At 43.3% G+C, this 27522-nt stretch overlaps 1 long non-coding RNA gene across 1 annotated transcript in view; it reads left to right on the top strand.

The window, feature by feature from the left end:
- The window catches only part of LOC142665861 (uncharacterized), a 79407-nt gene extending 52709 nt beyond the window's left edge, over nucleotides 1-26698 (top strand). Inside the window, exon 3 of the long non-coding RNA XR_012851588.1 lies at nucleotides 26576-26698. This is a non-coding gene — a long non-coding RNA (uncharacterized LOC142665861). The remainder of the gene's footprint in view (nucleotides 1-26575) is intronic.
- Nucleotides 26699-27522: the final 824 nt, after the last annotated feature.

Genomic DNA, 27522 nt, shown 5'->3' with positions numbered 1-27522 from the left:
GGGGGTGATTATGTACAAGGGGGCTATGTGGCATTAACTACAGGGGGGCCGTGTGGCATTACCTACAGGGGGGCCATGTGACATTACCTACAGGGGGCCGTGCGGCATTGCTTACGGGGGGCCATGTGGCATTGATTATAGGGGGCTGTCTGGCATTATCTACAGGGGGGCTGTGTGGCATTACCTATGGGGGGGCTGTGTGGCATTGCTTACAGGGTGGCTGTGTGGCATTGCTTACAGGGGGCTGTGTGGCATTACCTACAGGGAGACTGTGTGGCACTACCTACAGGGGGGCTGTGTGGCATTACCTACAGTGGGGCAGTGTGACATTGCTTACAGGGGGGCTGTGTGGCACTACCTACAGGGGGGCAGTGTGGCACTACCTACAGGGGGGCTGTGTGGCATTGCTTACAGGGGGGCTGTGTGGCATTATCTACAAGGGGGCTGTGTGGCATTACCTACAGGGGGGCTCTGTGGCATTGCTTACAGGGGGGCTGTGTGGCACTACCTACAGAGGGGCTGTGTGGCACTACCTACAGGGGGCTGTGTGGCACTACCTACAGGGGGCTGTGTGGCACTTCCTACAGGGGGGCTGTGTGGCTTTACCTACAGGGGGCTGTGTGGCATTGATTACAGGGGAGCTGTGTGGCACTAACTACAGGGGAGCTGTGTGGCACTACCTACAGGGGGGCTGTGTGGCATTATCTGCAGGGGGGCTGTGTGGTATTGCTTAAAGGGGGGCTGTGTGGTATTACCTATGGGGGCTGTGTGGCACTACCTACAGGGGGGCTGTGTGGCACTACCTACAGAGGGGCTGTGTGGTACTCCTGTTTACTCTGAGTTTTTTGCACGCCGTTTGCAACGTTCTTCATAGCGTTTTTTTTCTGGGCCATTGAGCTCCTGGGACAAAAACGCATTAAAAAAATGCTTTCTCTGCCTCCTATTGATGTCAGTGGGAGGTCAGAGGAGTAAATGTCGGAAGATAGGGCATGTCGCTTCTTTTTCTCGCAAGCCGGTTTTACCGCTCGCAGGAAAAAAAGCCTCCGCCTCCCATTAAAATCAATGGGAGGCATTTTCGGACGTTTATTTTCACGTTTTGATGCGGAAACCGCGAAAAAAAACGGCCAAATACGCCTCCTATTAATTTCAATGGGAGCCGGAGGCGTTTTTTTCCTGCGACCTGTAAAACCGGTTCAAGACAGAATTTTGAGGCAGAATTTTCTGCCAGCAAAAAACTCAATGTGGACAGGGCCTAATACAGGATCTATTGAAACAGATCCAGCAGCAGGTGAGAAAAATGTGCTGACTGGATTGTGTGTACCAAGATGTCTGACATAGGTGGACTGAGCAGACTTAGGGTATGTGCACACGACCTCTTTTCAGACGTAATGGAGGCGTTTTACGCCTTGAATTACGCCTGAAAAGACGGCTCCAATACGTCGGCATACATCTGCCCATTGCTTGCAATGGGTCTTATGATGTTCTGTGCAGACGAGCTGTCATTTTACGCATCACTGTCAAAATACGGCGCGTAAAATGACGGCTCGTCAAAAGAAGTGCAGGACACTTCTTGGGACATTTTTGGAGCCGTTTTCTCATAGACTCTATTGAAAACAGCTCCAAAAACGGATGTGAAAAACGCTGCAAAAACGCTGCAAAAATGCCGCGAAAAACGCAAGTTGCTCGAAAAACGTCTGAATATCAGGAGCTGTTTTCCCTTGAAAACAGCTCCGTATTTTCAGACGTATTTTGTTAATCGTGTGAACATAGCCTTACATTTATCAAGCTGTGAAAGGGGTGGGGGATGGAGATGGGGGCTTGTACTTAGATCAGGGATAGATGGAGGCACAAAGGATAATTATGATTATTAGTGTGTAAGACAGTGTGCAGCGAAGGAGCTGCCTGGAATTAGAGCAGGAAATGATCCTGTGAACATAGAGAGGCGTTGCAGTATGCAAATAGCTGAGATGCTTTGGAGGAAGGGGGGCGGGTGCAAGCTGTCACCTCAGATGCAGCAGGGGATCATGGGTATGGTGGGTTACAAGACAGGAAACAGCTGCAGTGACGATGGAGATCAAACAGAAACTGGTTAGAAGTTTAACCGGGGGCATTATGGAAGGCAAACCAAGACTGGGGGGGACACTTTTTGGATTATTTTTTTTCCTGGACAACCCCTTTAAGGCTCAGAGCCCAATTTTCAAATTTGACATATTTCACTTTATGTGGTTATAACTACGGATTGCTTAAACCTATCCAAGCGATTCTGAGATTGCTTTTTCGTGAGGGCTTTATGTTAGTGGTAAAAGTTGGTCGATATATTCAGTGTTTATTTGTAAAAAATAGCAAAATTTAGAGAAAATTTGAAAAAATAGCATTTTTCTGAATTTAAATGCATCTGTTTGTAAGACAGAGGTTTTTTTTCCACCCATCACATTTCCCATATGTCTACTATATGTTGGCATCATTTTTTGAACATAATTTTTTTTTTCTAGGACGTTACACGGCTTAGAACAGGGGTCTCAAACTTGGCCGGGTAAGTGGGCCACATATAGAAAAAATGTGAAGTTGACGGGCAGCATTACTTTCAAATTTTATACATTTCAAAATTATTGTTAATTAATTAGTTATTTGAACTACTATAACACTACATTACTATAATAATAGTGCTAGGTTTAAACTTACTGGAAATTTGCGAGAGTTCTCCACGTGCTTATTTCAACAATCCAGGTTTACAGTTTAACACTTTCACGACCAATGACGAAAATGAACATCATGGTCGGCTGCTAGTTCCCGCTCCAGGACGTTAATTTTCGTCAGTATTTCAAACTGTCACTCTGTGTAAACACAGAGTGACAGGCCCGCGCTGACAGCTGTCCTAGACAGCTGTCACATCAGTCTCGCCGGACAGCGGACCATCGCCGCTGCTTTCAGCAATTAACCCCTTAAGTGTGGCGACGGATTGCCGTCGCCGCATTTAAGTGGTTTGAAGCACATCGGCAGCCCCCACGAATTGATCGTGGGGGCTACTGATCCTTGTCGTGGCAATCGGAGGTCAGACAATGACCTCCGGGTTGCCATGTACGGAAGCCTCGGAGGAACAGCCTCCGGCCGTTCCTCCGAGGCTTCCTGTCAGTGTGACTGTTACGTCACAAGGACAGTTAGAACACATTACACTACGTGTGTAGTGTAATGTACTCTAGCAGCGATCAAAGCTGCAAGTCTAAATGTCCCCTCGTGGGACAAGTGAAAAAAGTAAAAAAAAGTAATAAAAATGTTTTCAAAAAAGTGTAAAAATAAAAGTTATAAGTTATATAAACACAAAATGCTTTTCTTCCTATAATAAGACTTTTATTATAGAAAAAAAATGAACACGTTAAGAAAGTACACATATTTGGTATCACCGCGTTCGTAACGACCCCAACTATAAAATTGTAATGTTATTTTTCCCGCACGATGAACACCCAAAAAAAATCAATAAAAAACAACTACAGAATCGCAATTTTCTTGGTCACCACCTCTCCCTAAATAAAGAATAAAAAGTGATCAAAAAGTCACATGTACCCAAAAATAGTACCAATAAAAACTTCAATCCGTCTCGCAAAAAACAAGCCCTTACATAGCTTTTTTGACTAAAAAATAAAAAAATTATGGCTCTCAGAATATGGTGACACAGAACTTTTTTTATTTTTATAAATAAGTGATTTTATTGTGCAAACGCAAAAAAAAAAGGACCAAACCTATATACATTTGGTATTGCCGTAATCGTACCAACCCGCAGAATAAAGTAAAAATGTCATTTATAGCGTACGGTGAGCGCCGCAAAAAGAAAACCTAAAAAACGGTGTCAGAATTCCTGTTTTTTGGTCAGGATTGCAAAAAAATAGAATAAAAAGTGATCAAAAAAAAATCACATGTACCCCAAAATGGTACCAATGAAAACTGCAGATTGTCCCGCAAAAAATAAGCCCTCACATTGCTCCGGTGGTGAAAAGTTCTGGCTCTCAGAATATGGCGATGCAAAATGTGCAGAATGTTCCAAAAGCGGATAAGATCGGGCGCCATTTATCAGTGCGACACTGGCCACACATCTGCGGACTATTATTTATTTACCCCATTATTATGCCCTCTTATTATGCCCTGATGTACTCCGCACAGCAAACATATAACCCCACATTATAAACTGAAATACTAGTAAAACCCCAAACAAAACTACTACCAAGCAAAATCTGCGCTCCAAAAGCAAAATGGCGCTCCCTCCCTTCTGAGCTCTGCAGCGTGCCCAAGCAGCAGTTTGCGCCCACACATATGGCATCGCCATACCTGGGAGAACCCGCTTAACGTTTTATGAGGTATTTGTCTTTTGTGGCACAAACTGGGCACAACATATTATGCACTAAAATGGCATATCATTGGAAAATTGCAATTTTCACTTTGAACCATCCGCTGTGCACTAACCCCTTTGCGCACTATGACTTAATTGCCCATCATGGTGCGGTGGTTGATGTATGGAGCCGGCTCACGTGCTGTGCCCGCTCCATACGCTGCTGTGTATTGCAGCTGACACCCGGGACTAACGGACAGGTACAGCGATCGCTCTGTTACAGAAGCCTGTAAGAATAACAATATACTGCAATACATTAGTATTGCAGTGTATTGTACCAGTGATCCAATGATCGCTAGATCAAGTCCCCTAAGGGAATTGATTTAAAAATAAGCATAGAAGAATAATAGTTATTAGTAGTGAGAATTTTATTTTTTTTAAAGTAAAAAAAAAAAACACCTTTTCCCATTTTTCTTCTAAAGTAATGTAAAAAAAATGAACAAAATTGGTATCGCTACGTCCGTAAAAGTCTGAACTATTACAATATACCATTATTTAATTTGCACAGTGAACACCTTAAAAAAATGTAATAATTGAAACCGCCAAAATCGCAGTTTGTTTTTTTTTTGTCACCTTAGCTCTAAAAAAAAATGTAATACAACTTTTTAATCACTCTTTATGTACCAAATAATGGTACCAATAAAAACTGCAGCTCCTCCCACAAGAAATAAGCCCTCACACCACTCTATTGATGAAAAAATAAAAAAGTTATGGCTCTTGGAAAGCGGGAAGTGAAAATCTAAAATAAGAAAGCAAAAAATGGATCAGTCCTGAAAGGGTTAATTCATATCTAATGAAAAAAACGCATGACCACATATGGGGTATTTCCGTACTCGGGAGAAATTGCTTTATAAAAAATGGTTGTTTTTTTCCTCCTTTATCCCTTCTGAAAATGAGAAAATGCAACATTTTAGTGGAAAAAATTTTGATATTAATTTTCGTGCCCTAATTCTAATAAACTCTGCAAAAGACCCGTGGGGTCTAAATGCTCACTATACCCCTAGAAAAATTCCTTGAAGGTTTTTCCAAAATGGGGTCACTTTTGGTGGGTTTCCACTGTTTTGGTCCCTCCAGTGCATTGCAAATGCGACATGGCACCGAAAACCATTCCAGCAAAATCAGAAATCCAAATGGCACTCCTTCCCTTCTGAGCCCTGCTGTGGGTCCCAACAGCAGTTTATTACCACATATGGGGTATTGTCGTAATCGGGAGACATCGCTTTACAAATGTTGTGGTGCATTTTCTTCGTTATTCCTTGTAAATATTAAAAATTTCTATGTTGTTTTAGAAAAAAAAGTACATTTTAATTTTTACAGACTAATTCCAATATATTTAGCGAAAAACCTGTGTGGTCAAAATGCTAACTATACCCCTAGATAAATATCTTAAGGGGTCTAGTTTTCGAAATTGGGTCGTTTATGGGGAGTTTCTATCGTTCTGGCAGCTCAAAGCTTCTCCAAATGTACAGTGGGGCCTAAAACATTTTCAAGCAAAATATGAGTCCTGAAAGCCTCCGGGTGCTCCCTTCCTTTGGGGCCCTGCCGTGTGTCCAAACAACGCATTAGGGCCACAATTTGGGTATTTTTGAAAACAGGAGAAAGAGGGTGATAGATTTTGGGGTGTGTTTCTTCATTTTTATGTTCGCTTTACAAAGAAATCGGTCTTCAAACTAATACTTTTATGAAAAAAGTGAAATTATTATTTTTTTCACCTGTTATGCATTAAATTTAGCAAAAAACTGTGGGGTCAAAATACTTACTATAAACCTAAATAATTACGTTATGAGGTCTAGTTTTCTAAATGGGGTCGTTTATGGGGAGTTTCTATCGTTCTGCCAGCTCAAAGCCTCTCCAAATGTACAGTGGGGCCTAAAACATTTTCAAGCAAAATATGAGTCCTGAAAGCCTCCGGGTGCTCCCTTCCTTTTAGGGCCCTGCCGTGTGTCCAGGCAGCGCATTAGGGCCACAATGTGGGTATTTTTGAAAACAGGAGAAACAGGGTGATAGATTTTGTGGTGTGTTTCTTCATTCTCATGGTCGCTTTACAAAGAAATCGGTCTTCAAACTGATACTTTTATGAAAAAAGTTAAATTATTTTTTTTTCACCTGCTATGTATTAAATTTAGCAAAAAACTGTAGGGTCAAAATACTTACTATACCCCTAGATAAATACCTTAAGGGGTCTAGTTTTCTAAATGGGGTCATTTGTGGGGGTTTCTATCACTCTGAGACCTATGAGCCTCTGAAAACCTGGCTTGGTGCAGGAAAACAAAATGTACTTAAAAATTAATAAAATTATTATTCAATTTGTAAGTCCTCTAAATTGCTGAAAATTTATTTTATTTTTTCAAAAGTTCTGCCAAAATAGAGTAAAGAGATGGAAATATATATTTAATTAAAAAAATTGTACAGTATGTGTGTACATATGTGACATATTGCAGTTAAAAATAGTGAAAAATGTTAATTTTTACAAAATTTCTTCCATTTTTCTATTAATTTCCACAAATTGTATCAGTCTACTTTTACCACTAAAATAAAGTACAACATGTGACGAAAAAACAATGTCAGAATTACTTGGATATTCAAAACTTTCACAGAGTTATTCTCTGATAAAGTCAGACATACCAGATTTTACAAATCTGGCTTGGTCATTAAGGTACAAACAGGCCCGGTCATTAAGGGGTTAAATGTCACTAAATACAGTCCGGAAGCTCAGTTGGCAGACACACAAATGTCAAAATTAGGCATCCCCTTTTTAGATCGTGCCACAGAGCCCTCTATAGATGCTTCCACAGTGCCCTCTGTAGATACTTTCACAGTGCCCTCTGTAGATACTGCCACAGTGCCCTCTGTAGATACTGTCACAGTGCACTCTGTAGATAATGCCATAGTGCCCTCTGTAGATACTGCTACAGTGCCCTCTGTAGATAATTCCACAGTGCCCTCTGTAGATATTGCCACAGTGCCCTCTGTAGATACTGCCACAGTGCCCTCTGTAGATAATGCCACAGTGCCCTCTGTAGATAATGCAACAGTTCCCTCTGTAGATGCTGCCACAGTGTCCTCTGTAGATGCTGCCACAGTGCACTCTGTAGATGCTGACACAGTGCCCTCTGTAGATGCTGCCACAGTGCCCTCTGTAGATGCTGCCACAGTGCTCTCTGTAGATGCTGCCACAGTGCCCTCTGTAGATGCTGCCATATTGCCCTCTGTAGATGCTGCCACAGTGCCCTCTGTAGATAATGCCAAAAACACACCTATTGTGGATAGTGCCACAGACAGCCCCAGTAGATAGCTCCATTGGGGCTCCCTCTAGGAGTGGAATCCCCAGCCAGAGCGTTGCCGGCGCTTTGGCCAGGGATTCCTCTGCTGGAGGAGCCCCTAATGTCACTGTTCATACACAGTGACGTCATGGGATCCTCCTGGACCGGAATGTGATGTCAGGGGCAACCCCAGAGCCGGTGTCCCAGAGCGGAGCACTAGTATAGGCTCTGCTCCGGAACTCTGGGGAAGCAACTGACATCAGTGTCCATATATGGACAGTGATGTTTGGGGCTTGCCCAGAGCTGGATTACCGGAGCAGAGCCGCTTCTAGCAGCCTGCCTGGGATTCCAGCTCTGCTCCTGACATCACTGTCCATATATAGACAGTATATAAATATAAGGAAAAAACACGGCGCCACATAGTGTGAGTAAGCCCAGAAATAACAGTCAATAATTGACAAGTGGATTCTTACCACAGGAAGGTAGATCAATCATGTTGAATAGGTGGATAGCAGTGAGTGCTGCTGCCGAAATCCCAAACGGTCAAGCCTGCTGGCCACCGTGCAAAGTAATAAACAATTCGTGAAAAACGGGATCAAGTACGGCGCTGCTACTCAATAATGGTACAGTTGCTGTAATTTAATGATGTTTATTTGATCAAGGCTACGCGTTTCAATGCCGCACCGGCATCTTCCTCAGGCCATATGAATTGCAGTCTAAACAGAAATAATTTAAATACACCACGCGGAGAAAAAAACCGCCAATGTGATCAGGGTCAGAGTGCACTAATGACGTAATCAGTACAGGAAATTAGACATAGGAATACCCAGAAATACACATAAGTACATAATAATTGGCATCATTAATTAAAAAAAGGGAAGGAAAGTGGGGAAAATAACCATAAAATATCAAATAGTAACATTTTAAAAAGGAGGAACATTCGGAAACCTTCAATTATATAGTGACCGACAAATAGAGCACGAGTCCTAAACACAACGCTCACTAGGAAGTGTAAACTTATTTCTACACATCCATTTCGATGTTTATCGTAATAAACATCCATTTGGATAATAACCAGAATGGAGAGAAGTAAAAACAAAAGATTTTATATATATAGGATGCTAAGCTGCCAATCATCCAAAAAAGAAACTCAGCCGGGTGTCAACAGACAACCATTATGATATCCATAACAATAATAGTAATAATCCATTTATGTGGTCATATATAGAAAAAGAGCAAAGAAAATTAATAATACCTATGACATCCATTTGGATGCAATATAATTTGAATGCGGCAATTCAAGCATCCGAATGAATCCCCGGGGGGGGGGGGGGGGGGGGAGCTTGGAAGACACAGAAGGGGAAAGTATTAGGCATACAAATGGATGCAAACAATACAATGTAAAATACACAAAATATGAGATACAAGAAATTATATACTAGGTTAATTAACGATAAAAAAAAATTTGGGATGTGAAATACCCAATTTAAAAGCACAAATTTGCAATTTACTGTAAAAATTACACAATGAGTGACATTGCGTAAATATAAATTAGGAATGCAATATAAACTGTATACTACCTATCTTGTCACTAATGCAGAATAAAAGGGACCGCAGACACCGGCAGCGGACCCCCGGCGCCACCGCAGCCGCAGAGGACCCAGAGCCACGGAGCAAACCCAGGGAACAAGACGGAACAAACCAGTCCAAGTAAGTGTCTATATCAAACAAAAATAAATACATAGAAGAGCCCGATAGTATTTAAGCGCATTCTAAAATATTTTGTAAAATGTATTAAATTGTAAAAGGTAGTGCTCACAGTAATAATTAAATCCTGAATAAGGCTAAAAAAATGTGTATATAAATATGTATAGGATCTAGAGATAAATATTAATCAAGGGATGTTTCGGAAATGTCATTTAAACCGTTTGGATGCAGGGTCAATAGTTTGAAAATCCAAAAGTTTTCTCTCTGTTTAAGTTTCTGAAATCGGTTAGGAATGTCACAGGATATTTGTTCAATAGGGGTAATGGTAATTTTATTGAATTGCCAATTATGAGAAGAAGCACAGTGTCTTGAAACACTATGCTTTAAAAACCCTTTTGAAACATTGTGCCTGTGTTTATTAATTCAACTCCGCAGACATTGGATAGTCCTCTCAATGTACTGTAGTCGACACGAGCATTCAAGGAGGTAAATGACAAAACTGCTGCCACAATTGAGGAAGACCCTGATAGGGAATGTTTCATTAGTTATATTAGAACAAAAGGTATGTTTTTTGTGTGAAATGTTGTTACAACATAGGCAGCGCCCTTGGCCACATTTAAAGGAACCTAGGCGCTGCCTATGTTGTAACAACATTTCACACAAAAAACATACCTTTTGTTCTAATATAACTAATGAAACATTCCCTATCAGGGTCTTCCTCAATTGTGGCAGCAGTTTTGTCATTTACCTCCTTGAATGCTCGTGTCGACTACAGTACATTGAGAGGACTATCCAATGTCTGCGGAGTTGAATTAATAAACACAGGCACAATGTTTCAAAAGGGTTTTTAAAGCATAGTGTTTCAAGACACTGTGCTTCTTCTCATAATTGGCAATTCAATAAAATTACCATTACCCCTATTGAAGAAATATCCTGTGACATTCCTAACCGATTTCAGAAACTTAAACAGAGAGAAAACTTTTGGATTTTCAAACTATTGACCCTGCATTCAAACGGTTTAAATGACATTTCCGAAACATCCCTTGATTAATATTTATCTCTAGATCTTATACATATTTATATATACATTTTTTTAGCCTGATTCAGGATTTAATTATTGCTGTGAGCACTATCTTTTACAATTTAATACATTTTACAATTTAATACATATTTTTTATATATTTAATATATTTTAGAATGTGCTTAAATACTATCGGGCTCTTCTATGTATTTATTTTTGTTTGATATAGACACTTACTTGGACTGGTTTGTTCCGTCTTGTTCCCTGGGTTTGCTCCGTGGCTCTGGGTCCTCTGCGGCTGCGGTGGCGCCGGGGGTCCGCTGCCGGTGTCTGCGGTCCCTTTTATTCTGCATTAGTGACAAGATAGGTAGTATACAGTTTATATTGCATTCCTAATTTATATTTACGCAATGTCACTCACTGTATAATTTTTACAGTAAATTGCAAATTTGTGCTTTTAAATTGGGTATTTCACATAAAAAAAAATTTTTTATCGTCAATTATCCTAGTATATAATTTCTTGTATCTCATATTTTGTGTATTTTACATTGTGTTGTTTGCATCCATTTGTATGCCTAATACTTTCCCCTTCTGTGTGTTCCAAGTCCCCCCCCCCCCCCGGGGATTCATTCAGATGCTTGAATTGCCGCATTCAAATTATATTGCATCCAAATGGATGTCATAGGTATTATTAATTTTCTTTGCTCTTTTTCTATATATGACCACATAAATGGATTATTACTATTATTATTATGGATATCATAATGGTTGTCTGTTGACACCCGGCTGAGTTTCTTTTTTGGATGATTGGCAGCTTAGCATCCTATATATATATAAAATCTTTTTGTTTTTACTTCTCTCCATTCTGGTTATTATCCAAATGGATGTTTATTACGGTAAACATCGGAATGGATGTGTAGAAATACGTTTACACTTCCCAGTGAGTGTTGTGTTTAGGACTCGTGCTCTATTTGTCGGTCACTATATAATTAAAGGTTTCCGAATGTTCCTCCTTTTTAAAATGTTACTATTTGATATTTTATGGTTATTTCCCCCACTTTCCTTCCCTTTTTTTAATTAATGATGCCAATTATTATGTACTTATGTGTATTTCTGGGTATTCCTATGTCTAATTTCCTGTACTGATTACGTCATTAGTGCACTCTGACCCTGATCACATTGCCAGTTTTTTTCTCCGCGTGGTGTATTTAAATTATTTCTGTTTAGACTGCAATTCATATGGCCTGAGGAAGATGCCGATGCGGTATTGAAACGCGTAGCCTTGATCAAAAAAAAAATCATTAAATTACAGCAACTGTACCATTATTGAGTAGCAGTGCCGTACTTGATCCCGTTTTTTACGAATTGCTTATTTCATATATAGACAGAGATGTCAGGGACAACCCCAGAGCTAGAGTCCCGGGCAGAACGCTACTAGCGCTCCTACTGCGACTCCAGCTGTGCTCCTGACATCACTGTCCAGCTCTGGGGAAGCCCTAGAGATCGCTGTCCATATGTGGATAGCGATGTCTGGGGATTCCACAAAGTCCCGGAGAAGAGCCTATGCTATCGCTCTGCCCGAGACTCCGCTCTGGGGAAGACCCTGACAAAATTGTCCATATGTGGACAGTGATGTCAGGGATTTCCACAGAGTCCCGGAGCAGAGCCTATGCTAGCCCTCTGCCCGGGACTCAGGCTCTGGGGAAGCCCCAGACATCGCGTGTCCATTCATTTTTTGTCAGAAAATCCTTGTTATTCCATTATTTTCTGTAAAACAGAAGGTTTCACCAGAGAAACGCAACTCAATACTTATTGCCCAGATTCTTCCGTTTTGAGAAATATCCCACATGTGGCCCTAGGGTGCTAACGGACTGAAGCACCGGCCTCAGAAGCAAAGGAGCATGTAGTGGATTTTGAGGCCTCCTTTTTATTAGGCACCATGTCCGGTATGAAGAGGTCTTGTGGTGCCAAAACAGTAGAAACTTCCCAAAAGTGACCCTATTTGGCAAACTACACCACTCAAGGGACTTATCGAGGGGTATAATGGGCATTTAGATCCCACTGTTTTTTTGCTACATTTTCTGGAATTAGGCTGTGCAATTGAAAATCCCATTTTTCCGATAAAAGGTACGAATTTTGAATTTTGACAAGGAATAAAGGAGAAAAAGCACCGCAAAATTTGTAAAGCAATTTCTCCCAATTACGGCAATACCCCATATGTGCTCATAAACTGCTGGGTGGACAAACAGCAGAGCTCAGAATGGCAGGAGTGCTATTTGGCATGTAGATTTTGCTGGATTGGTTTCTGGGTGCCATGTCGCATTTGCAGAGCTTGATGTACCAGTACAGGGGAAACCCCTTAAAAGTGACCGTATTTTGGAAACTAGACCCATGGAGGAACTAATTGTAGTTTTCATGGGGTGCATGTGACTTTTTGATTAGTTTTTATTCTATATTTAAGAGGCGGGGTGACTAAAAAGCAGCAATTCTACTATTGTTTTTTATTCTATTTTTTTACAGCTTTCATCGTGCGCTATAAATTACATATTCACTTCATTCTGTGGGGCGATACGATTACGGCGATACCATATGTTTATAGTTTTTTTTATGTCTTATGGGGTTTGCACAATAAAATACTTTTTATAAAAAATCATTTAGTTTTTGTGTTGCCATATTCTAAGAGCCTTAACTTTTTTATTTTTCCATGAATAAAGCGGTGTGAGGACTTTTTCTTTGCGTAACAAACTGTAGTTTCGATCAGTACCATTTTTAGGTACATCTGACTTTTTATTCCATTTTTTGGGAGGTGAAGTGACCAAAAAACTTTGATTGTGGTATGGTTTATTATTATTTTCTTTTATGGCGTTCACCGCGCGGGATAGATAACGAATAATAATTTGTAGTTCAGGATGTTACGGACGCGGCGATACCAATTATGTATAGTTTATTTGTTTATTTATTTTTATATTATTAATAATGGACTGATAAGGGAAAAAGGGGGATTTTTACTTTTATTGCTTTTAAAACTTTGATTTTCTTATTTTTACACAACTTATTTTTACTTTTATACTTTGGTCCCACTAGGGGACTTGAGGGCAGGAGGCCCTGATCGCTATTCTAATACACTGCACTACATGCGTAGTACAGTGTATTAGAGCTGTCAGCTACTCGCTGACAGCAAGCATAGTGAGTCCTGACTTTGTCAGGACCCACTAGGTTTCCGTAGATGGCATAGCTGGATGCCATTATTAGGCGTCCAGTTGCCATAGCAACTATCACCGCCCGCTATCATGTAGCGGGCCGTCGATGGTGGTTTAACCCCTAAGAAGCCGCAATCGCTATTGAACGCTGTTTTTATGGGGTTAATCAGCTGGGACATCGGTCTCCGCTGTAGGAGCTGCGGCAACTGCTGTACAGGACAGCAGCTGTAACAGCTCCTGTATGTGTCGGGAGGACGGCCAAAATGGCTGATCCTCCCGTAACGTACTATTCCATCATGGAGCGCGAACGATGTGGTTATCATGACGGAATAGTACGTCAAGGAGCACGAACGGGTTAAAACCTGATTATTCAGATCAACCCACCCCCATGAAATTATTATATGCCTGCATGCATAAAGGCTTCATCGTGGACAATGTGAATCCATGTGTGGGGCAGGGGTGCAGCTGGTGTCATACATGATGTCAACATGCAGATGTCTTTTTTTACTCTAAATTTGAAACACAGGATCCCATCCTGCATCAATGCCCTGCTTTCGCCAATTTGCAGTGACTGACCGATGAGGGTCTTAGGAAGGTGCCTTTGGTTTTTTCAGATCGTCTCACACGCAACTGTTTTTCTGTCCAGAAGACATTTGAACAGGAATTTAAATTCACTTGTGTACCAGTTGTCCAAGTACAAGTCGTACCCCTGATCAACGAGCCGTCAAAAAATGAAGCCTTCCCTATTTTCGGCCGTTCTCCTGGTCGCACGGCTCCCATAGAAGTTTATGGGACCATGTAAAGCACGGCTGTTACTCAGATGTGATCCGAGTGACGGCTGAGCTTTCTGCCGCTCGCTCTCTTCACCTCCTCACAGTGCGAAGTGCATGTGAGGAGGAGGAGGGTATTTTTTTGCTGCCTGTAGGAGCAGAATCCCTAATACCCGGGCCACAGCGTTGTTGAAGCTGTGGCCGGGGATTCTGCTCCAGGAGAAGTCTCTGACTTCACTGTCCATATATGGACAGTAACGTCAGGGACTACTGAAGCGGAATCCCCGGCGCTGTGGCCGGTGATTCCGATCCAGGAGAAGTTCCTGACTTCACTGTCCATATATGGACACCGTGACATTAGGGAATTCTGAAGCGGGATCCCCGGCGCTGTGGCCGGTGATTCCTATTGAGGAGAAGTCCTTGACTTCTTGCTCCAGATATGGACATTGAAGTTAGGGACTTCTCCTGGAACGGTCAGCTACAGTGACGCTATCTACAGGAAGGTAGGGGGTGCCATCTATAGGGGACTATGTAAAAGGGGGCAGTGTAGCACTACCTACAGGGGGCTGTGGAGCACTACCTACAGGGGGCTGTGTGGAATTACCTACAGGGGGCTGTGTGGCATTACCTACAGGAGGGCTGTGTGGCAGTATCTACAAGGGGGCTGTGTGGCACTGCCTACAAGTGGGCTGTGTGGGACTAGCTACAAGGCGGCTGTGTGGCACTACCTACAGGGGGGCTGTGTGGCAGTACCCACAGGGGGGCTGTGGCTGTATCTACAGAGGGCAGTGTGTGGCATTATCTACAGAGGAAAGTGTGTGGCAAAAAATGTACAAATGAAATTCATCAGTTTTTAAAATGGACAGGGAAAAAAACTGACGCAAAACGGGTCAAAATCGGCTGTTAAAAACAGAAACATGGCCCAGAACGCAAACGGAACAGATGCAAAACAGATGCAAAACGGCCGAGAAAAACAGACCAAAACTGCAGTTTTTATCGGCCGACACTCGGACCCTGTCGTGTGAATAGAGCCTAAGCCCTTATGCACACGACAGGATTTACCGGCCATGTGACGGCCTTTCAAAAAATGGCTGTCGCATGGCTGCAGTAAGAACAATAGACCCCAAATGGGGCTATTCACACGACCGATTTTTTGATGGCCTGGGAAACCCGGGCGTCAAAAAATGGGACATGCCCTATTTTCGGCCGTTCTCCCACCGCCCGGCTCCAATAGAGTGTGCTCCAAGTGACGGCTGTGTCTTCCGTTGCTCGCTCTCCTTCTCCTCCTCACAGTGCGAAGTGCATGTGAGGAGGAAGAGGGTATTTTTTTGCTCCCTGTAGGAGTGGAATCCCCAATCCCCGGCCACAGCTTCAGCAACACTGTCACCGAGGATTGGGGATTCCGCTCCAGGAGAAGTCCCTGACTTCACTGTGTCCATATAAGGACACAGTGATGTCAGGGACTTCTGAAGCGGAATCCCCGGCGATGTGGCCGGGGATTCCGCTCCAGGAGAAGTCCCTGCCTTCACTGTCCATATATGGACACAGTGACCTCAGGGACTTCTGAAGCCAAATCCCCGGCGATGTGGCCGGGGATTCCGCTCCATGAGAAGTCCCTGCCTTTACTGTCCATATATGGACACAGTGACGTCAGGGACTCCTGAAGTGAAATCCCGGGCGATGTGGCCGGGGATTTGTAAGTCTAAGTTGTCGGCGACCTTTGGCGTTGTGAAGAACAGGGAGCGATCTCCATCCACTATCCGAAGCCTTGCCAGATATGCCATAGAGTACGAGATGTTCAGATCCCGCAGTCTCCTTTTAACCAACATAAAGGTAGCTCTTCTTTTCTGCAGGTCAGCACTAAAATCAGGAAAATGGAGATCGCCGCTCCATTAAAACAAATTTACGGTAGCTTGCGAGCCAGTCTCAGGATCAGATCACGGTCATTGCTGTTTAACAGGCGTGCCAACATAGGTCTGGGAGGCGCCGGGACTCTGAGAAAACCGCGTCAGGAAACAGGTCATGCAGCCATTTCAATATAAAATCTATCGGATTCAGGCCTTCCACCTTTTCAGAGAGGCCTAGTATTCTAAGATTGTTCCGGCGCAGGCGGTTTTCTAAATCATCCGATTTTTGCTTCCAAAATTCAGTTACAGTCTCCAATGCTGCAATCGCTTCAAGAACAGGGGCCACCCTGTCCTCCACCCCTGAAATGCGTTCCTCAGCATGTGTCAGTCTTTCACGTAAATGATGCATGTCCTGCCTAAGCAGGCCTATATATATTCTGACCTCTTCCAGCTTACCGGTCAAAGAAGCATTGCAGGACAATATGTTCAGTAGATGTTTCTCAGAAACCTCTTGCAGGGTGGGTGCAGTCTCTCCTGTAGCAGAAGCACCAGCAGCTGCAGATTTAGATGCGCCATCAGACCCACGAGAACGCTGTGACCAGGGGCGTAACTAGGAAAGACTGGGCCCCATAGCAAACTTTTGACTGGGGCCCCCACTCCCCTGGGTGTCACACAACCCCCCCCCCTTGTAGATAGTGCCTTTTTTACCACCCCCCCTGTAGATAACGCCATACAGCGCCCCCCTGTAGATAACGCCATACAGCCCCCCTGTAGATAACGCCATACAGCCCCCCCTGTAGACTGTATGGCGTTATCTACAAGGGGCTGTGTGGCGTTATCTACAGGGGGGACTGTGTGAAGTTATCTACAGGGGGACTGTATGGCATTATCTACAGGGGGACTGTATGGTGTTATCTACAGAGGGGGCTGTATGTCGCTAACGCCATACAGCCCCCCCTGTAGAGAACGCCATACAGCCCCCCCTGTAGAGAACGCCATACAGCCCCCCCTGTAGGGAACGCTATACAGCCCCCCTGTATGGAATGCCATACAGCGCCCCCCTGTATGGAACGCCGTACAGTGCCCCCCCTGCAGGGAATGCCATACAGCGCCCCCCCATGCAGGGAATGCCATACAGCGCCTCCCCCCTGCAGGGAACACCATACAGCGCCCCCCTTCAGGGAACGCCATACAGCGCCCCCCCCCTGCAGGGAACACCATACAGCGCCCCCCTTCAGGGAACGCCATACAGCGCCCTCCCTGCAGGGAACGCCATACAGCGCCCCCCATGAATGGAACGCCATAAAGCCCCCCTGCAGGGAACGCCATACAGCCCCCCCCCTGCAGGGAACGCCATACAGCGCCCCCCCCCCCCCAAAAAAAATGCGACCTATAGTGTGTCCTACAAATAACATGCATCCCCTATCCACAGGATAGGGGATACATGTGTGATCGCTGGCAGCGATAGGGAGAACGGGGGACTGAAAGTCCCCCCAAGTTCTCCATGACTAACCTCTGACTTCTGGCGTCTGTGTCGGCAGCTCAAAAAAAATTAAAGGAGCGCTGGTCACGCATGCGCACAAGCGCGACCGGCGCTCCATTAATTTCTACGGAGCTGCCGACACAGACCCCGGAAGTCCGAGGTTTGTGATGGAGAACTTCAGGGGACTTTCAGTCCCCCGTTCTCCCTATCACTGCCAGCGATCACACATGTATCCCCTATCCTGTGGATAGGGGATACATGTCTTTTGTTTAATGGCAAAGCGGGGAGATAACTCCCTGCTCTGCTGTAGTGTTCAGTGGCGTCCCGCTGTAGCAGCCATAGCGGCTGCTAGCGGAGCCTGCGGCCATGGTGGGGGCCCGTGCCGGCGGGCGACACGGGCCCCCTCATGCCGCGGGCCCCGTAGCAGTCGCTACGGCTGCTACGGCGGTAGTTACGCCACTGGCTCTGACATAGGGGAGCGGCCGCCATCTTGTCCATCGCCTCTGGCATATTCTTGGAGCTTTTCAGCCGCTCATTGACCGTGGGTAGGTCCCATTCTACCCTCTGTGCACCACCACTATCCTCGGTACCGTTATAAAATACGTTTGGTACAGGTAAGAGGTCTGCAGGATGATCAAAACATGGGTTCAGTGCGGAGCTATTGACTCATGCGACTGCTCCCGCTGTGAACCTGGCCACACCCCTCCCCCCAAATAGTAATTATTTTTAGTGAATTATGATGAGAAAAAAAACAGACCCACCAATCACAGCAGTCACTGGCAATGGACCGCTGCTATTGGTCCATTGCCGGTCACATGGAAAATGGGGCAGGGGGGGAGCCATAGTTACCGTTCCCGGACTTAACAACAAGTTCCGGGAACGGTTTTTAACACTTTAGACTTAGATACAATGTGATTGGTGGATCTGTACAGATCTACTGATCACATAGATCGCCTGCATTGGACCGCTTTTACGGGTCAATTGCCAGTGACTGGGGAGTGCTAGCTGTCGGGGACAGCGGCTCTCCCGGTTCCCAGTACACAATCAATGCACAATGCATCATTGCACAAATATATTGAGATAAAACTATGTTTGATTTATTCCAAAAAGCAACAAAACAACACCCAGTCATTTAGAGTTAAGCAGAATCGAACACAGAAATCTTGTCAGAAACAAACTTAAATAATGTGGGCTACATCCTGATTGGCCAGAAAGATCAATTCCCTTCCAGGTGCATGAAGGTCAGAAAAGTGATTGTGGTGGGTTTGTAGAAAAGTGGCATGAAAAAAAATAAATCTGATGCATTATTACTAGCTGATGATTGATTACGTTGTTTAACCCCTTAACGACCGGCGTATAGTCTTTTTACGTCGGACGTTCGGGGCAGTTCTTCTAAAGTGCCGTCTTCAGCAATAAATAAATAAAAGTCCCAAGTAAAAAAAAATGTAATCCTTGAAAAATACTAACAAAGGCCCCCAGGTCTGCCTTTAGTAAATGCCTGTTTGGCCAGGCCTAACAGAAGTATTGCAGTGCATTATAAAAGCGATCAAAGGATCGCATAGTAAAGTCCCCTAGTAGGACTAAAAAAAAAGTTACAAAAAGTTTAATAAAGTTTGTAATAAATAAATAAAAGTCCCAAGTAAAAAAATGTATACCCCACTTTTTCCCCTTACAAAATACTTTATTATGCCGAATCAGTAACGACCCCAACTATAAAACTATTGCATTATTTTATCCCTTCCCGACATTTGCCGTATGGGTACACCATGGAAAGCTAGTGTTTCCCGCAATTTGCCGTATCCATACGCCAAATGCTTGGCACCGGCACCGGATCTCAGCGGTATCTTACAGCTGACATCCGGCTGTAATGGAGGGGACCGAAATTAGCTTTGATCCCTGCCATTAACCCCTTCAATGCAGCGTTCAAACGCGATCGCTACATTTAAGGTGTTTGCAGCTCATTTAAGGTGTTTGCCCATGTTCTGGTGGCTGCAATGGCAACCAGAGGCCTAATACTGACCTCCCGGTCTGCCTAGCATGGAAGCCCTTCAAGATCCGCCCGACGGCGGAGCCTGATCGGCTTCCGTAGCCGTCGGCAAGATGGCGCCGGCTCAGGAGCTGATCCGGCATTATCAGCGGTGGAAGTCAGCTGTATGTTACAGCTGACATCCACCTGCAATGGCAGGAAATGGAACTAGCTCCGATCCCTGCCATTAACCCCTTCGATGCAGCGATCGCTGCATCTTAGTGGTTGCTAGCAGATCGCCAGCCCTTACAAGCAATCAGGACTGGCGACTGCTGCTATGGCAACAGGAGACACAATGGCCCTCCTGCTCTGCCGTTACGGAAGCCGATTAGGCCCCGCCGGGAGGCGAAGCCTAATCGGCTTGCTGTCAGTGAATAACTGACAGATCTAATACATTGCACTACGTAGGTAGTGCAATGTATTAGAAAAAAATATATGTATTAGAAAAAATTAATCTGGCAGTTGGACCTTCAAGTCCCCTAGTGGGACTTGAGAAAAAGTGAAAAAAAGAAAAGTTTAAAAACATAATAAAAGTTTCAAGTAATAAAATAAAACACAATCGCCCTTTTTCTCTTATCAAGGAGGGCTTTTATTTTGCGGGACGACTTGTAGTTTTTATCGGTACCATTTTGGAGTAGATGCAACTTTTTGATCACTTTTTATCAATTTTTTTTTAAGGCTGGATTTAAAAAAAACAGCGATTTTTGCAGGTTTTTTTATTTTATTTTTTACGACGTTCACCGTGCGGATTAAATGATGTAATAATTTTATAGTTGGTGTCGTTACAGACGCGGCGATACCAAATATGTGTAACTTTTTTACTTTCTTTTTTTTTTAATAATAAAGCAGTTTGTAAGGGGGAAAAGTGGGTTTTTAATTTTTTTTAAAACTTTTTTACTAGTCCCACTAGGGGACTTTACTATGTGATTATACGATCACATTTATAATACACTGCAATACTTCTGTATTGCAGCGTATTACTGCCTGTCCGTGTAAAACGGACAGGCATCTGCTAGGTCATGCCAGATCTAGCAGGCATTCATTACAGGCAGACCTGGGGGGCCTTTATTAGGCCCCAGGCTGCCATCAGAGACACAGACACTCGGCGATCTTATCGCCTGTTGTCAGTGAGATGAGAGGCAGCTCCCTCCCTCTCTCCAAAACCACTCAGATGCGGTGCACGCTATTGAGCACCGCATCTGAAGGGTTAAACGGGTGAGATCGATACTAATATCGATCTCACACATACGAGCAGGGATGCCCCTAGCCCTCAGCTACCTCTGGCAGCTGAGAGCAGAGAGATTTGACAGCTCCCTGCTCTGTTTACTTATACCGATGCAGCGACGTAAAAAGTCTATTGCATCAGAATAAGGCCCATTAGTGACCGACGTAGAAACACCATGGAGCGGTCACTAACAGGTTAATTTGCACCATCCGCAGCGCATTCATTTATGGAAAAGACCTGTGGGGTGAAAATCCTCACTACACCCCTTAATAAATGCCCTGAGGGGTGTAGTTTCCAAATGGGGTCACTTCTCTGGGGTTTATTTTTATTATTTCACATCTGAGCCTCTGCAATTGTGAACCAATACTTTGTAAATCGACAAGTTAGGCCTCAATTTTACATGGTACGCTTTCACTCCTGAGCCTGGTCGAGTGTCCAGGCAAAAGATTAGGGCCACATGTAGGGTGTTTCTAAAACCGGGAAACACCGCATAATAATTAGAGAGCTGTCTTGTTATGGTGGCACAAGCCGGACACCACATATTGGCATATCTATGGAAAAAAAAACATTTTACTCTGCAACATGGAGTGCACACTAATTTCTACAAAACACCTGCAGGGTTAACATGCTTACTACACCCTTAGGTAAATGCATTGAGGGGTGTAGTTTCCAAAATGTGGTCACTTCTGGGGGGTTTCCACTGTTTTGGTCCCACAGGCGCCAAGAAACCAATCTAGTAAAATTTGCACTCCAAATGGCGCTCCTTCCCTTCTGAGCCCTGCCGTGTGCCCAAACAGCAGTTTATGACCACATAAGGGGTATTGCCGTACTCGGGAGAAATTGCTTTACAAATGTTGGGTTCTTTTTTTCCATTATTTGTTGAGAAAATGAAACATTTTGCACTAAAGCTACGTCTTATTGAAGAAAGAGGATTGTTTTTATTTTCACTGCCCAATTCTACTAAATTCTATGAAACATCTGTGGGGTCAAAATGCTTACTACACAGGTAGATGAATTCCTCAAGGGGTGTAGTTTCCTAAATTGAGTCAATTTTTTGGCATTTTCATTGTTTTGTCCCCTCAGGGGCTTTGCAAATGCGACATGGCCTCCGCAAATCATTCCTGCTAAATGTGATCGCCAAAAGCCAAATAGCGCTCTTTCCCTTCTAAGCCCTACCATGTGTCCAAACAGCCGTTTATTACCACATGTGGGGTATTGTTTTACTCGGGAGAAATTGCTTTACAAATTTTGCGGTGCTTTTTCTCTTTCAGTCCTTGTGGAAGTGAGAAAAAATTAGCTAAACCTACATTTTCTTAGAAAAAATTTAGATTGTCATTTTCAGGGCCTATTTCCAATAATTTCTGCAAAAAACCTGTGGAGTAAAAACGCTCACTATACCCCTAGATAATTTCCTCAAAGGGTGTAGTTTCCAAAATGGGGTCACTTGTGGGGGGTTTCCACTGTTTTATCCTCTCAGTGGCTTTGCAAATTTTACATGGCCTCTCTAAATCATTCCTGCTAAATTTGAGCTCCAAAAGCCAAATAGCGCTCTTTCCCTTCTAATGTTCATATGATGAACATTATTATGCTCTATTCCTGGAATTTTAAGTACTCCAAGTTAGAACCCACTTACCTCCTTGATGACGTGCGCTTGCTCGGTGGTGCGGCTTGCGGCGGTGCCTGCCCCCTTCGGCTTCGATGCATGCACTGCACATGTCCGGAACTCCCGTCACGCGTCGGGACTCCGGATGTGCGCTCCAGCTTGCGGGGCTGGATGTGGGGCATGCCTTGCTTCCGGTCGCGTCATCGGACAAGCGCCGACCTCCATCTCGGCGATAATGTGGATTCACTGGGGTATGTGCACACACTATAAAAGGACCACACACATTGTGGGTTGAATGTACCCCCTGAGGAAGCGATTAAGAACAGTGAAACGAGCGTTGGGGTTTTCTGTGGGCGACTCAGCACGGACGTGCATCGATATCCCTTACTCTTCTTTGAAATGGGTAAGACTGCACTGTTATAACTGCTCACTACTCTCATTACTGATCCTCCCGGTGTGACTCTCTCCTGACTTAATAGTATCCTTTATGCTTATATAACTGAGAGGACACTGCGGATGATCAGTATACAATCCACATGAATGTAATATATTATAATCACTTTTGTGGGTAGTATATACTGGTTTGCGGTATACACCATTTCGTCTGTGTTACATAAAATCTTTCTGTACTGAATGTCGTACCATAGTAATAGTACTAGAGTCTTTGAATGATGTGTTTTTAAATGTATGTTATTTTGTATTAATAAAACTGATATATTCTTATATACTCCTGACTATATGCTCTATTCTTTCTTCGGTATGGTTCTATATTACGGAGCAGTCTATCCGATACATTATGGGGGGAAGTTGGCCTTTTATACTTTACCTAGCCTGTAACCAATATATGCTTGGAGTCTATTTATCTATAATTATAATCTCTGTGTTTTTCACAGCTGCTGGCTCTCAGCACCCTATGGATTTCAGAGTCCGTGACCAGTCATGGCTCACACATTTAGATGAAATGTGCAAAGAAGACTCTAGTTTGCTTTTAAACACTAGTGGGAGGGATTGTAGGGAACTCAGCAGTAGATTGAGGAATCTATTTCACCAGAGAACCAAAATCTGGTGGAATAAGGCATTCCTAGAGAAATACCTTACTAGGAAACTCATCCCTCGTGGTCTGAGAGTCCAGGTATTCCCATCATTCGATATAGAGAATGAAGATTTTAGAAAAAGATGGGAGAAACTATCAGACAATTGCTCAAGAGGATATATGGAGCTGTTAGTATCATCCAATAAGTCCACTCTAACTGAGATTGAGAAAAACATTGAGGAGATTCAAGCCACACTTAAAACAGAACTTTCCAGTGTAGCATTGGATAAAGTATCTGAAGATTTGAATAAGGATCTAGAGAAATGGGAAAAGGATATCTGTGCAGTCAAAGCTGGTAAATTCCAGCGAGATGTCCTAGACTATCAGCAACAAAGGGTATATAAATGGCGCATGAGTAGAGGTTGGTCTAGATCTAAAATAAGATCTCGATCATCCTCCATGTCGTCTCACACATCATTGGACGAACCCTCCAGGCTAAGAGATAGTGGCAATACCTCAGAACCAACTAACGCTCCCAGACCTCAAAATTCACGAAGATTTTTCGATAGACAAGTGAAACGGAAGCAACCATCTAACGATCAGTGGGACAAGAAACCCAGGCGCAATCTTGAGGTAACAAATCTTTCTTCACATGCCCTTTCTGATGCCCAATGTGAGGTGTTGGGTAGAGGTTTAACTTTCTCACCCACAAACTCTTTTAATTTCTTCACAGCCTTAAAAGATCTACATTTGTTTGCAAGGAAACTGGTGCTCAAAAAGCTACACAGTAGGGGAGATGTAGCTGCGGAGTTTAATAGCCCAATGGAGAGGGAAGCACTCCTAGCACTAGAAGATCTATTGCGGGAACAAAGTACTGATGTATCAGGTACGTTCCCAACTACCGTTGTGCCAAAATCTACCAGATTTCCCCCTTTGTCCCTATGTCCTCAGGTGGAGATCTTCACCAAGCTAGTCATTGATGATTTTAAAAAGCTGTCTGTATATAAGACCAATGACAACTTAACCTTTCAACAAAGGACCGCACTGAAAGAGTTACAAGCATTTGACGATATTGTCATTAAACCTGCGGACAAAGGGGGAAATGTTGTAATTTGGCCAACAACCAAATATGAGAAAGAGGCATATAGACAGCTGCGGGACAAGCAGACATATATGAAATTATCTCACAATCCACTGAGCTCTTTCTCACTGGAACTCCTCAAGATCCTTAATATAGCCTTTGAAAAGGGTATTATCCCTATTATCCCTAAAAAAATATACGATGGGTTGGTGACTCTTGATCCAAAAATACAGACCCTATACTTCCTGCCTAAAATACATAAGAATCCCACCGATCCTCCGGGGCGTCCGATCGTCTCCGGCATTGATGGACTCTGTGACCCGATCTGCAAGTTTATCGATTATTATTTAAAACCTTTGGTCGCAGAGTTACCCTCATATGTCAAGGATACGACGATGGGATTGAAATCGAACAAGATACGTATCTCGTGACTGTGGACATAGAATCCCTATATACCAGCACATTAAACATCACGACGGGCTGGGGGCGGTCCGCTTCTTCCTGGGGACCAGCAACTGGGATGGACAATTATGCGATTTGATTATGGAATTGTTACAATTTATTCTGAGCCATAATTTTTTTGTGTTTAAAGATTCTTTTTATTTACAGAAACAGGGTACTGCAATGGGGGGCGGCGTGCGCTCCATCCTATGTGAACCTGTTTCTCGGACTCTGGGAGAGGCAGGTTTTTCATGGGGATGGAGCCTGCGCCGCCGACCATGTGCTCTCTTGGACACGCTATATTGATGACATTTTCTTTATCTGGCAAGGATTGGAGTCTGGGCTGGTGAATTTCATGCAGCACTTGAACGACAATTCGCTCAATATTAAGCTAACATACAAACATCACCCGCATCAAGTGGAATTCCTAGATATACAAATATTTACTGATATTCGGGGTTTTCTACATACAGATGTGTTTCGCAAGACCACATCAGTTAATGCCCTGCTGCATGCTTCATCAGCCCACACTCCTTCCACTATTAAAGCCATCCCAGTGGGCCAGTTCCTCAGGATGAAGCGGATCTGCTCCTCAGATACTCTGTTTGAACAGCAGTCAGCTGACCTTACTGAGAGATGTAGAGAAAGAGGATACAGCAACAGGAATATCAAACAAGGCTACAGTAGAGCGAGATCTACCCCTCGTATTGATCTCTTTAAATCAAAATCACGAGCCGCCGGCAATCCAAATGTACGGTTTATATCAACCTTTAATGGACAATGGGATGCAATGAGAACCATTCTAACCAGACACTGGCCCATTTTAAGATCTGAACCACAGTTGGCGCAGGGCTTATCAGTAAGACCCCTAATGACAGCAAGAAGATCAAAAAATCTTAAGGATCTTCTTGTCAGTAGCCACTACATACCCCAACAAATCTGCCCATTTGGCTCGCGAGGACCGCGAAAGGGGTGCTTCCCATGTGGAGACTGTAAATCCTGTGCCAACATCTGCCGTGCTACTCATTTCTCCACGGTTGATGGAAAAAGGGAGTTCCAAATTAGGGAATACATCACGTGCAGTACCACTTATGTGGTGTACTACGCGACGTGTGGATGCCCCAAGGTCTACGTGGGGCTCACCTCCAGAGAATTGCGGATTCGCACGAGGGAACACGTACGGGACATTATGGGGGCAAGAGAAATCGATGACCTCACACAATTAAAAACACTGCCGCTACACTTCAAAATACACCATAATTGCAACCCCAAAACACTATTAATACGGGACATTGAGAAGGTACATTGTGGCATCAGAGGGGGCAATGTGAAGAAGATACTTGCACAGAAAGAGTGCAGGTGGATTGTCCTACTGGGATCCATGAAACCTGATGGACTGAACGAAACATTGAGCTTCGCTCCTTTCCTGTAATTTCTACTGCTGAGTTTATTTGTTATTAATTATGTTTTTTGTATTATATTTGTATTTTTTAGATATCCTTCTACTTTTCCCATTTGTCTGGTCTCCTTATATGGTGCAAATATGATGCGATCCATCAGAATGTCCAGGAGAAGTTAAGACTAAGAAAATAAAGATCTACTGTTTTTTCTGGATATAACCACTACTATGTAATTATGTGGTACTATACGTAGATGGCGCTACTGTGCTACAACATCCTTGTGAATTTGAGCCCTCTGTTGAATGGATAGAGTGGTTTAGTATGATATTTTCTTTATTTTAGCATAACAGGGATAAAAGGCTATGTGTAATGTGACTGTTGATGAATCTATCCAGCAGCTATGTCAATGCAGTGAATATCTGGATCTACCTCTGTTTCTATATGTATATTTATTTTGGGAAATAGCCGGATGCTACTTCCCTATAATATAGCACGTTTTCTTGGTATAGAGCACTACATCTCTTGGTATGGTTTTGATATCGTACTAGGGTATATCTGTAAATTTTTAATATTCGGTTTTTCCGATGCCACTTTATATACACTCTTTGGTGTATCCTAATACTTCACATTTAATTTATGTTCAACAGAATACTACCGTATGTGTGTTGACATATCATACACATTTATTTATATGTAATTCCAAAATTGTTTTCACGTCATTGCTTTTATACAGTATGTATGTATTTGCTGTATATAACACTCTTTATTTATTTATTTATTATTTATTTTTTATTATTTTTTATTTTATATTTTTTATTTATTATTTAATATTCATCCCGAGTTTTTTATTCTGTATATTCACATATGCTATTAATAATGATGTCCATAACCCAAACTGGCCTTACAGCTATACTGTTATGCTGTCAGAACTTCTTAAATATGATGAACATTATTATGCTCTATTCCTGGAATTTTAAGTACTCCAAGTTAGAACCCACTTACCTCCTTGATGACGTGCGCTTGCTCGGTGGTGCGGCTTGC

Source organism: Rhinoderma darwinii, chromosome 13, assembly GCF_050947455.1.
Source record: "Rhinoderma darwinii isolate aRhiDar2 chromosome 13, aRhiDar2.hap1, whole genome shotgun sequence".
Classification (NCBI taxonomy): domain Eukaryota; kingdom Metazoa; phylum Chordata; class Amphibia; order Anura; family Rhinodermatidae; genus Rhinoderma; species Rhinoderma darwinii.
The sequence above is the reverse complement of the archived record's forward strand: the minus strand, read 5'-3'. Positions and strand labels throughout refer to the sequence as shown.